This window comes from Lycium ferocissimum, chromosome 4 (genome assembly GCF_029784015.1).
Source record: "Lycium ferocissimum isolate CSIRO_LF1 chromosome 4, AGI_CSIRO_Lferr_CH_V1, whole genome shotgun sequence".
Taxonomy (NCBI): Eukaryota; Viridiplantae; Streptophyta; class Magnoliopsida; order Solanales; family Solanaceae; genus Lycium; species Lycium ferocissimum.
Window position 1 is genome coordinate 23,307,268 of NC_081345.1, and position 9,585 is coordinate 23,316,852.

The window sequence follows — 9,585 nt, forward strand, 5'->3', positions numbered from 1 at the left end:
TCCTTTTAAAAAGAATTTTAAAAAGCAGAAAGAATTAAAATGTAACTCTTGAAATGTATTGAAGAGAAGGTAGATAGTTACATACTAATATATTAGATATGAACAAAGCAAAATTATGTTTAAAATTGGGATAAGGCACTAGCTTTACCCTAACTTTTTTGGTAAAGTTGCTAACACACTGTGTATCTTTTTGTGGGGGATCCTATTACCCCCCTAAACTATTTTAAAGTGTAATAATTACGTCATTAGGTGTTAAAGTGGCATAGAGAGTGTGCTCACTCTCTTGGAGCCATATGAGAAACAAAATGAGCTAAATTTCTTAGTAATATGAACACGTTTCCTTTTTTGATTGGACAATTTTATAATTAATTAATACACATAGCTAATTAACATTACATACATATGATTTTCAAGTACTTAAAGAAAAAAAGGCAATGTTCTTCATCTTCTTCATTTTTGGGTCTTAAAATTCAACAAAAACTCAATCAAATTAGCACCAATCAAGCACAAATTTCAACTGCAACTTCACAACAACGTTATCACCAAACTCCAAAAATCAATTTGGCCAAAAACCAAGAATTTTGACAAACCCGTTTTTTGTTCTTCAAGCTTTTTCAAGGTTCAACAACGGTGAATTCGAAATTCCTTTCTCCATTTTCGAATACAGCTGACAACTAAGGATCTAGAATGAGTTTGCACTTGAATCTCGACTTTTAAACTTCAACAACGTTCAATCTGGAGCACCTTCAATTCTTGTTCAAGTTCATACAAGAATAATAAAAATAACAATTGTCCTTTTCATTTTTCTAAATATGAAGTGATATTTCCATTATATTTTGGAATTAACAAGTAAACATAAAGGAAGAAAATGATTTAAATGTTTTTTAAAAAATTGTGAAAGTACACGTGGCAGCGCTTGTATATCATCGCAGCCCAAGACATTGGTTCTCTTCCCTTTACCACCACTCGTCTCGAGTTCATGGTCCCCAACTTGAACAATAACTCACTTAAGGTTCAAGTTACCGTCTTCACTTGACCTATTCAGAAGCCATGCCAAGGTTGGGTGCTAGAAATTCCATATTTATTAATGAAAACAATTATGCACACGACGATATTCTTTTGAACACTAAATTGGATTTTAACGCATTGCAAAAGCGTCACCAGAGAGATCTTAGCAAGCGTACAAGGTAAAATATCTGATCACTCTTTTTCATTCAGATTATGAATGCATTTTAGGGTAATCAAAATGGAATGCAACAGTCGATATTCTTGTGATGTAGGTAGTGGATAGATTTGGATTCTGCAAACAAATTTCCTTATGCATGAGACAGATTGATGGAGTGTTACTTTTAGATAATAGGAGTGTATTTTGAGCCTAAGTATATGTAACGACCCGTTTAGTCGTTATTGCATTTTTTACCCTTTTTGACCCTTTCCGAGCTTGCTTAGCTCACTTTTGACTCGAGGGGATCATTGGCACGCTTTTTGAGGTGCTTATATTTGATTCGGTGAATTTTATTTGCCTAATTACAAAAAGAGTTGACTCAAAGTTGACTTTTGGGTAAACGGATCTTTTTTGGAAATTCGTCGATTCCGAGAGGTCCGAATGATCGTTTAGAACTTGTGTGTATATCTGGTTTGGTTCCCAATGCACTCGGATGCATTTCAGAACTTAGGTTGGGAAGTTGGAATTGAAGTATCGGGGGTTCACTCGGTCAATGAGACCTCCGTTGGAAATTTCGAGGCCACGAGTGCATTCGTAGCGTGTTTTTATGTGGGTCTGTGTATGTGATTTCTGAGCAAATGGCCTTGGGAGTTGGTCGAGATTTTGGTTAAGACTTGGAAAATATTTTGGATTTCGAATTTTTGGCGTCCGCCGGTTACTGCCATAGCGGTGGGATGTTCTTTGGGCGATCCAAGTGTATTTTGTCATGACCATCCCGATGATCTGAGTGGACATCGGGGCGGTGGCGCCATGGCGGTCCCGATGTCGCCGTAACGGCATTAGGCCTGTTATTTTCATTAAGTGTGTATTAAAAGCCCTTAGTCTATCATTTATTACCATTACTAAGATTGAGCTCTTGGGAACTGTTCTAGAAGATTCTTGGGGGAAATTTTTGGTGGTAAATCCTGCTAATCTCCTTACTAATTCATTATTCCTAATCATCTTAGAATCCCTCTTTTCTTGTTAGTCCCTTAGTAATGGAAGATAAAAAGTGAATTTAATGAATATTCTACCTAGGCTTTTAAATGATGAAATTGATTGGGTTTATGTAGATTATGATGTATTTAAGGTTGTTAATCATATATCTTCCATTATTATTGTTGAATCCTTGAATCTAAGAGTTAGGGATATACCCAAAATTGAGGGTTTTGCTTAGATTTTGAAATTGGATGAATCCTTGAGTTATTTAGCAATTAATTGATGGGTTTTGATCACCTAGTGTTTAATTGGATATTTTACCCTTGAATTTCCCATTTTGCCCTTGTGGGCCCTGTTTTCCTAAATGCTAGGGTTGGTTTTTGACCTAAATTGAATGATAGCAATATAGGTATCGATCTTCATGATTTTTAATCTAGATTTCAAATATGCAAGGCTAAGGAGTGATTATTGGAGTATTATTTTTCGGCTATCCAGGTAGGTTATGGCTTACCCTTGGTGAGACTTTGTTTAGCGAAGCATATATTTAGATAATATTGTCGGAGATAGCATGTAAACCTTGAAAGTATGAAGTTGTGTTGGATATTGTCTTAGGTTGGGCCCTATTGTGTGATTGGGGTTAGCCACCCAGTTATTTTGTGACTTGATTGTTCTATCATTGTTGGCCTAATGCCACGTGTTGATAGTAGATATTGGGGATTGTTGTTCCATCGTGATTATGATATTATAGTACCTTACTTGTTGATGTTTATACGAGGATAGAGTTCTATATGACTTGTGTATTCTTTAATGATATTTTTGGCGTACCCATGTTTGGTACTTGTGATATTGATTTGATTATTGATGTTGACACATACATTGCACGCATTCTCATCCTTCATGATATATTGTTGATACTTGATGAAACACTGTGATGATCTGGGCTCGATTTGGATGAGAGTGATGTGAGAGTCTAATATCCGATGTTTGTCCCGGAATCGTGGATTGAGTGAATGCATTGACTCCGCTGGTCCCCCAGGGTGGTGCTGATGAAAATCCTCCATGGACAAAGATCCGGAGTCTCGTCTGTTTGTTGGGCAAAGATCCGGGAGGAGTAGAAATTAGATTTCGCGAGTCACTTTGGGTTGTACTACCGAGACGTGGAGATTTCCGTCAGGAAAGTACACGTGTACCATGACATTGCATTTGCATTTACATTATTGCATTGCATTGCATCATGGCTTATATTGTGATGATCCGTGTTTTACTTGTGATGTTGGTTTCGGATTGGACATATTGAGACTTGGCACACTTGGTTTAGATGCTTCTACCTAGGTGATGACATGTACTTGGTTCCGATTATGTTTGACTTACACTTGTTGATTTATCTGCCTATCTTGCTTTATTTTCGAATATATGTTAGCTATACTTAGTCGACCCATGATACCTACCAAGATCTTGTGTTTTTGTATTGACATACCGCACTTGCTACATTCTTTTTTATGAGTGCAACAGTTCGAGTTGGATCTTCTTCCGTCTCCCGGCCGATAGTCGCTATCAAATTTCGCTATCGAGTCTACGCAGGAGCACTGAGATCCTGCCTACTGAGACTCCTCCTTATTTATGTCTTACTTTTCATTCCGAGACACATATCTGATTTGATGTATTATTATATTTCAGTTTTATATTGTGAATTCTAGATGCTCTTGTATGGCTTAGACTAGACCCTGGGTGTATTTCCTTATTTCCGCACTTTTTCTATATTATTGTCGTAAGACTTGATTTATTCTCTTCCACTTAAATTGATTTATTTACTTATACCTTTATTATCGTTGGGTTGAGGGTTCGCTTACCGAGGTGGGAAAGGTAAGTGCCCGCACAGCTTAGCCAAATTGGGTTGTGACAATATAATCGCGCGAGAAAAATGCTAACAAAAGTTATCAACATGACCTCCATCATTGATGACACCTATGATGCTAGAGGAGAAATTTGAATGGACATCTTTCGATGTCCTTCTTTTAGAATGAAGCATCTCAAAAACAATTTCTTCTTGAAAAAGAAAGATGGAGCTAGCATAAGTACCTTTTTTATGTTCCTTGACTGATTATAAGTATAGGGGAGGGGTATACAGTTTTTTGCTAGTACTCTTCGTCATCTTACCATCTGTAAAAGAATTGCCTTTTGGGTAATTCAACAAATGTGTGAGAGGTAAGGTGAAGTCCCCCTCCTATGTACAAATTATTGATGATACATGGAACTGTGCAGTTCAATTAAAAAGAAAAAAAAGGCGCTATAACAACTCTGTAGCTTGAGGGATGTGTTCTACGATGAGTCCATGAGGCAAGCTACTTGAGTTACATATAGACCGATGCAATTAATGTCGCTACATACTCTAAATATTTCAGTTTATGTGTATAGATTCAATCAACACAGAGTTTAAGAAAACACACAAAAATAAATAAATATAATTTTTAAAATGTTATAGCGATTGTGTAGTTATATAGCGTGTGGGACATGTGATCTTATAGAACAAAACAACTCAGATGGAAAATATTTGTACTCGATCATACTCGCAGGGGAACACTCTTTATTGAGTTTAAGCATTTAATCTACACTTCCATCAATATGTCGAAGTTAAGAGACGCAAGAGTTATATTAGTTTAAAACAAGAAAAAAATATTGTTTAACTTGCTTTTCTTCTCTTATGATATTAGTAAATAAATTTCTTTTCATCCAATAAGAATTTAGCAAGTTATTTTTTTTTTTAATTTAGTAAATCACATCATTAGTGGCCAAACGTGGGCCATAACTTACCATACTTCTATCAAGATTTTTTCCATTTTCAATTAACTGTCATTTTTATTCAAATAAAATTGTCCCAAAATTGTTACTTTAGGAATTTAGAATTAAAGTTGTCAATTATTTTCAACCATATTCATAATATCAAAGAGGAAAAATTTATTAGGTATAATTTAATAAATTTTATCTTGTATTTATATAAAAAAATTCATATATAGCTATAGTTCCGACTCAAATTACGAAATATAGCGATAGTTTGTGTATTTAAGAAATGTAGCAGCAGTTTGTTTCAAAATATAGCGCAATACATGGTATCCGGGCTCAAGCGTAATATATTGTATCATGCTTAATAAGTGTGCCTAACTATAATCGTGTGGATACAAGATCAACTTATATATATTTACATACACTTTATAGCCATCACCCTAAAAAAGTCACACATACAACTTACGTGCATACAACATACACTTTACATACATACAAACATACACTTGAATGTCACGTGTGATGACATGCATATTTTATGAGATAAACTTGTATCATCACCACTCCAAAAGAAAACAACGCTCTGATCTTTATTTTTTTTACATATTATTTTCTTACATCGACGCGGATTAAGCTTTCAACTCTCCATTTTCTTTTTCTCTCAATTGGTGTTTAAGGGCAATTTGCACAGTCCAATTGGCCCATCAGACTGGCTTTTGCAATTTGCATGTGTAGCTTGCAACGCCTACTATTTCTCTTTCTTCAATTATTATTCTTAATTTCTTTTTGTTGATGACCCCAGAACAAAAGCCAACGTGTTCCTTGGCCGCATTCAGAAATTACATAGATCAGTGGTTCAACTACATTATAAATAGCTCATAATATTTGCAGCAAATTTCGAAAATACAACTGCAAAAGAACTAAGTAAACATTAGGAGAGAGAGAGATGAGTGAAGCAAAGAGTAGCCGTCATTGCAAATTTTCATCCAACAGTTTGGGGATACCATTTCTTCTCCTACACTTCTCAACTCGCAGTAATGATATACGCTTCTCTTTTCTTGTTTTTGAGATTTCCTGTCTAAACGAATAGAAAATACTACAAGGAGATGTACGAAAATTATTTTTTAATATAGTAGTAGTACTTATAATTACAAGTAGAATGTCGGTATACTGAAAAACGTTTAGTGGCTACTTCCACTGAAAAATATCTAGAGGCTACTCCCATTAAATGTCGGTGAGAAAACCTAAATTTAATGGCTGTTTTCACACGGACAGAGTTTTCAACTTGATTTTAATGAGCATTTTTAACCACTTGTGTTTTCTCGGTGGTAGTTCGGTGGGAATGAGGTGGGAAAATCATGTTTATAACACAAATTTCCCACTGAATGTCGGTGGGAAAAACCTCTGTTTCTAGTAGTGAGATAAGACATCATACTAGTACTTTGTTTAAAGGGTGTGAAAATTAATACGTAATGCTTAATTTTGGCATGCAGGAAATTAGTACCCAAGAGAAACATGACCTTAAAGAGTTAAAAGAAAAAGTCAGGAAAATGTTAGTGGAAAACCCCTGAGAATAGCACACAAAATCTTGTGTTGATAGACACAATCCAGCGATTGGAAGTAGCATATCATTTCGATAATGAAATTGAGACATCAATGCAAAACATCTTTGATGCGTCCAAATTACAGAGTGAAAATCAAGACAACCTTTACGTTGTTGCTCTTCGTTTTCGCCTGCTGAGACAACATGGCCATGACATATCTTTAGGTGAATGTGTTCTATCTTGTACAGCTTCACTCTTTTCCGTTTGTTTTGTTTTTCTTTTGGTCGATTATACCTGCTCTTTTGAATGGTCGTATCTCTTCACTTATAGTGAGCTCATATTAATTAAATTTGTCACAAAAAAATCTAACTCTTACCTTGGTATTCGCCTCCAGCCAATATTAAAATACTTAAAGAGTAAATACTTTTGGCAGCATTTAAAATTGTGTTTCTATAGCTTTTAACAAGTTAATTTTTTTTCTTTTGGTCAAACATGATATTTAATTTAATCAGACGTCTTCAAGCAATTCACTGACCAAGATAGAAAATTCAAGGAAATACTTACTAATGATGTCCAAGGATTATTGAGTCTGTATGAAGCAGCACATCTGAGAGTGCGCGGGGAGGAGATTCTTGAAGAAGCTCTTACCTTTACCACCATTCATCTCGAGTTCACGGTCCCCAACTTGAGCAACAACTCGCTTAAGGTTCAAGTTACTGAGGCGGTAAAGCAGCCCATTCGCAAAACCTTGCCAAGGTTGGGTGCAAGAAAATACATATTTATTTACGAAAACAATACTGATGCACACACCGATTTGCTTTTGAAATTTGCAAAGTTGGATTTTTAACGCATTGCAAAAGCTGCACCAGGCAGAGCTTAGCGAGCTTACAAGGTACGATGTCTGATCAATCTTCTTCATTCAAATAATGAATGCATTTAATTGTAGGTTAGTCAAAATGAAATGCAACAACCGATCAATCTATGTTCTTGTGATGTAGGTGGTGGAAAGATTTAGATTTTGCAAACAAATTGCCCTATGCAAGAGATAGATTGGTGGAGTGTTACTTTTGGATAATAGGAGTGTATTTTGAGCCTAAGTATAATCGCGCGAGAAAAATGCTAACAAAAGTAATCAATATAGCCTCCATCATTGATGACACCTATGATGCTTATGCAACCTTTGTGAACTTGTGCCTTTTACCGATGTGATTCGGAGGTAAACTATAAACTTTACCAACCTTATTTCCATCCCTCGTTGATCAATAGGAAAATAAACATGTACACTTGAAGGTATAATTAAGTACTTCATGTTGTTACTGTGAAATGATATGATATGTACGTACAAGATGTTAAAATTTAATTTGCTAGTGTTGATTTTGATATACAAATAATCATGATTTTTTAGATGGGACATTAGTGCCCTAGATTCATTGCCGCCATATATGAGACGTGCTTATCAAGCCCTCTGGTACATTTATAATGAAAATGAAGAAGTTTTGGCCAAAGAATGTAAATCGGATCGCGTGAACTATGCAAAAAATGAGGTTATCTTGCTTAACTAATCAGTATTAAGTTAGAGGGAAGAAATGATAACTACTTTTCTGATAAAACGTTCTCATTACAAAAGAATATTTTTCCTTATTTATATCTAGTTTACTTGTTTTGCTTCTTTTCTAGATGAAAAAGTTGGTGAGAGCCTTTTTTAAGGAAGCCCAATGGTTGGACTCTCAATATACTCCAACATGTGAAGAGAATATGAAAAATGCACTTGTAAGTTGTGCCTATATGATGCTTTCAACAACTTCCTTAGTTGGTATGGAGGAATTTATAAAGCGAGAGAGACTTTTGAATGGATCATAAATGAACCTTTAATCGTTCCAAATGGCTTAATTGATAGAGACTAATGGATGATATTGTTGGACATGAAGTAAGTACAACAACAACGATATCTCGATTACTTTTATTTTTCAAGTAGATACGGAAGTAATCTCACTTAATATTTTGAAGGTTCATTGGCACAAAATAATAAAATAGACATATATATACAAAAGGAAAAGAAATATATGAATTGGATTGGCTTCAAATAGTCTTGGAATATGAAAGATGAAAATGTTTAAATGTGTAACTATATTGAAGATATTGAAATGTATATATTTGATGTAGGACGAACAAAAAAGAGGGCATGTAGCTTCAATGATTGAAAGCTACATGAAAGAGAATGGAGCTTCAAAGCAAGAGGTATACATTGAGTTTCAGAAAGAAGTCACGAATGCATGGAAAGATATAAACGTAGAATTCTCCGTCTACGAAGTACCAATGTTTGTCTCGAACGAGCTTTGAATCTCGCACGTGTGATAGACACTGCGCGTATAAAGAGGAAGACGGATACACACACTCAAAAGGCAAATTTAAAGACATGATTAACTTGTTGTTTGTTGAATCTGTCAAAAAATGATGCGGACCTTCGAGAGCAAGTTGCCTCTACCTTATCGGAAAAAGAGATCAGCGAAATGGATTGTCTTTTTACTCATGTCTTTTCAATAAACATAACGTTAAATTGTACTATTTAGTCTGTTTTTCAATGTTAACTTTCGTGGTTATATCTATTACGTTCATGCTTTCAACTTTCACCTAAAGGTTAATACTAACATTCTTGTAGTATTTCATTTAACAAACCAAAATCCTTCAAAAAAAAAAAAATTCTCAGCAAGACATAAAAGGTGCCTCTGTTAAGTTTCGAGTCTCTGAAAACATCCGTAAAAATTTTCAAAGTTAACTATGAGTAAGTTTGGTACGAAGGAAAATGTTTTACTAGGTGGGGCTTTTTCATATTTTAAAGCGTTTGGTAATTAGCTAAAAGTACTGTCTCAAAAGCAAATATATGATCTAGGCAAACACTATTGGAATTGACTGATACGCTCAATTTACACTAGTTAATAGCATAAAGTGGACGCTGTCAAATATAGTAACCCAACTAGGTTGGGGTCGAATCCCACAAGGAATATGGTGTGAAAAGTTTACTAAACAAGTATTATACTAATCTTGCGGTCCTGGTGTATTCCAGAAAAAGGGTTTTGTAAGAGTTTTGGTTTGTGGACTAATTTAGAGTGACTAGTA

At 35.0% G+C, this 9,585-nt stretch overlaps 1 pseudogene; it reads left to right on the forward strand.

The window, feature by feature from the left end:
- Positions 1-8,923, forward strand: part of LOC132053842 (sesquiterpene synthase 9-like) — a 10,114-nt pseudogene extending 1,191 nt beyond the window's left edge.
- Positions 8,924-9,585: the final 662 nt, after the last annotated feature.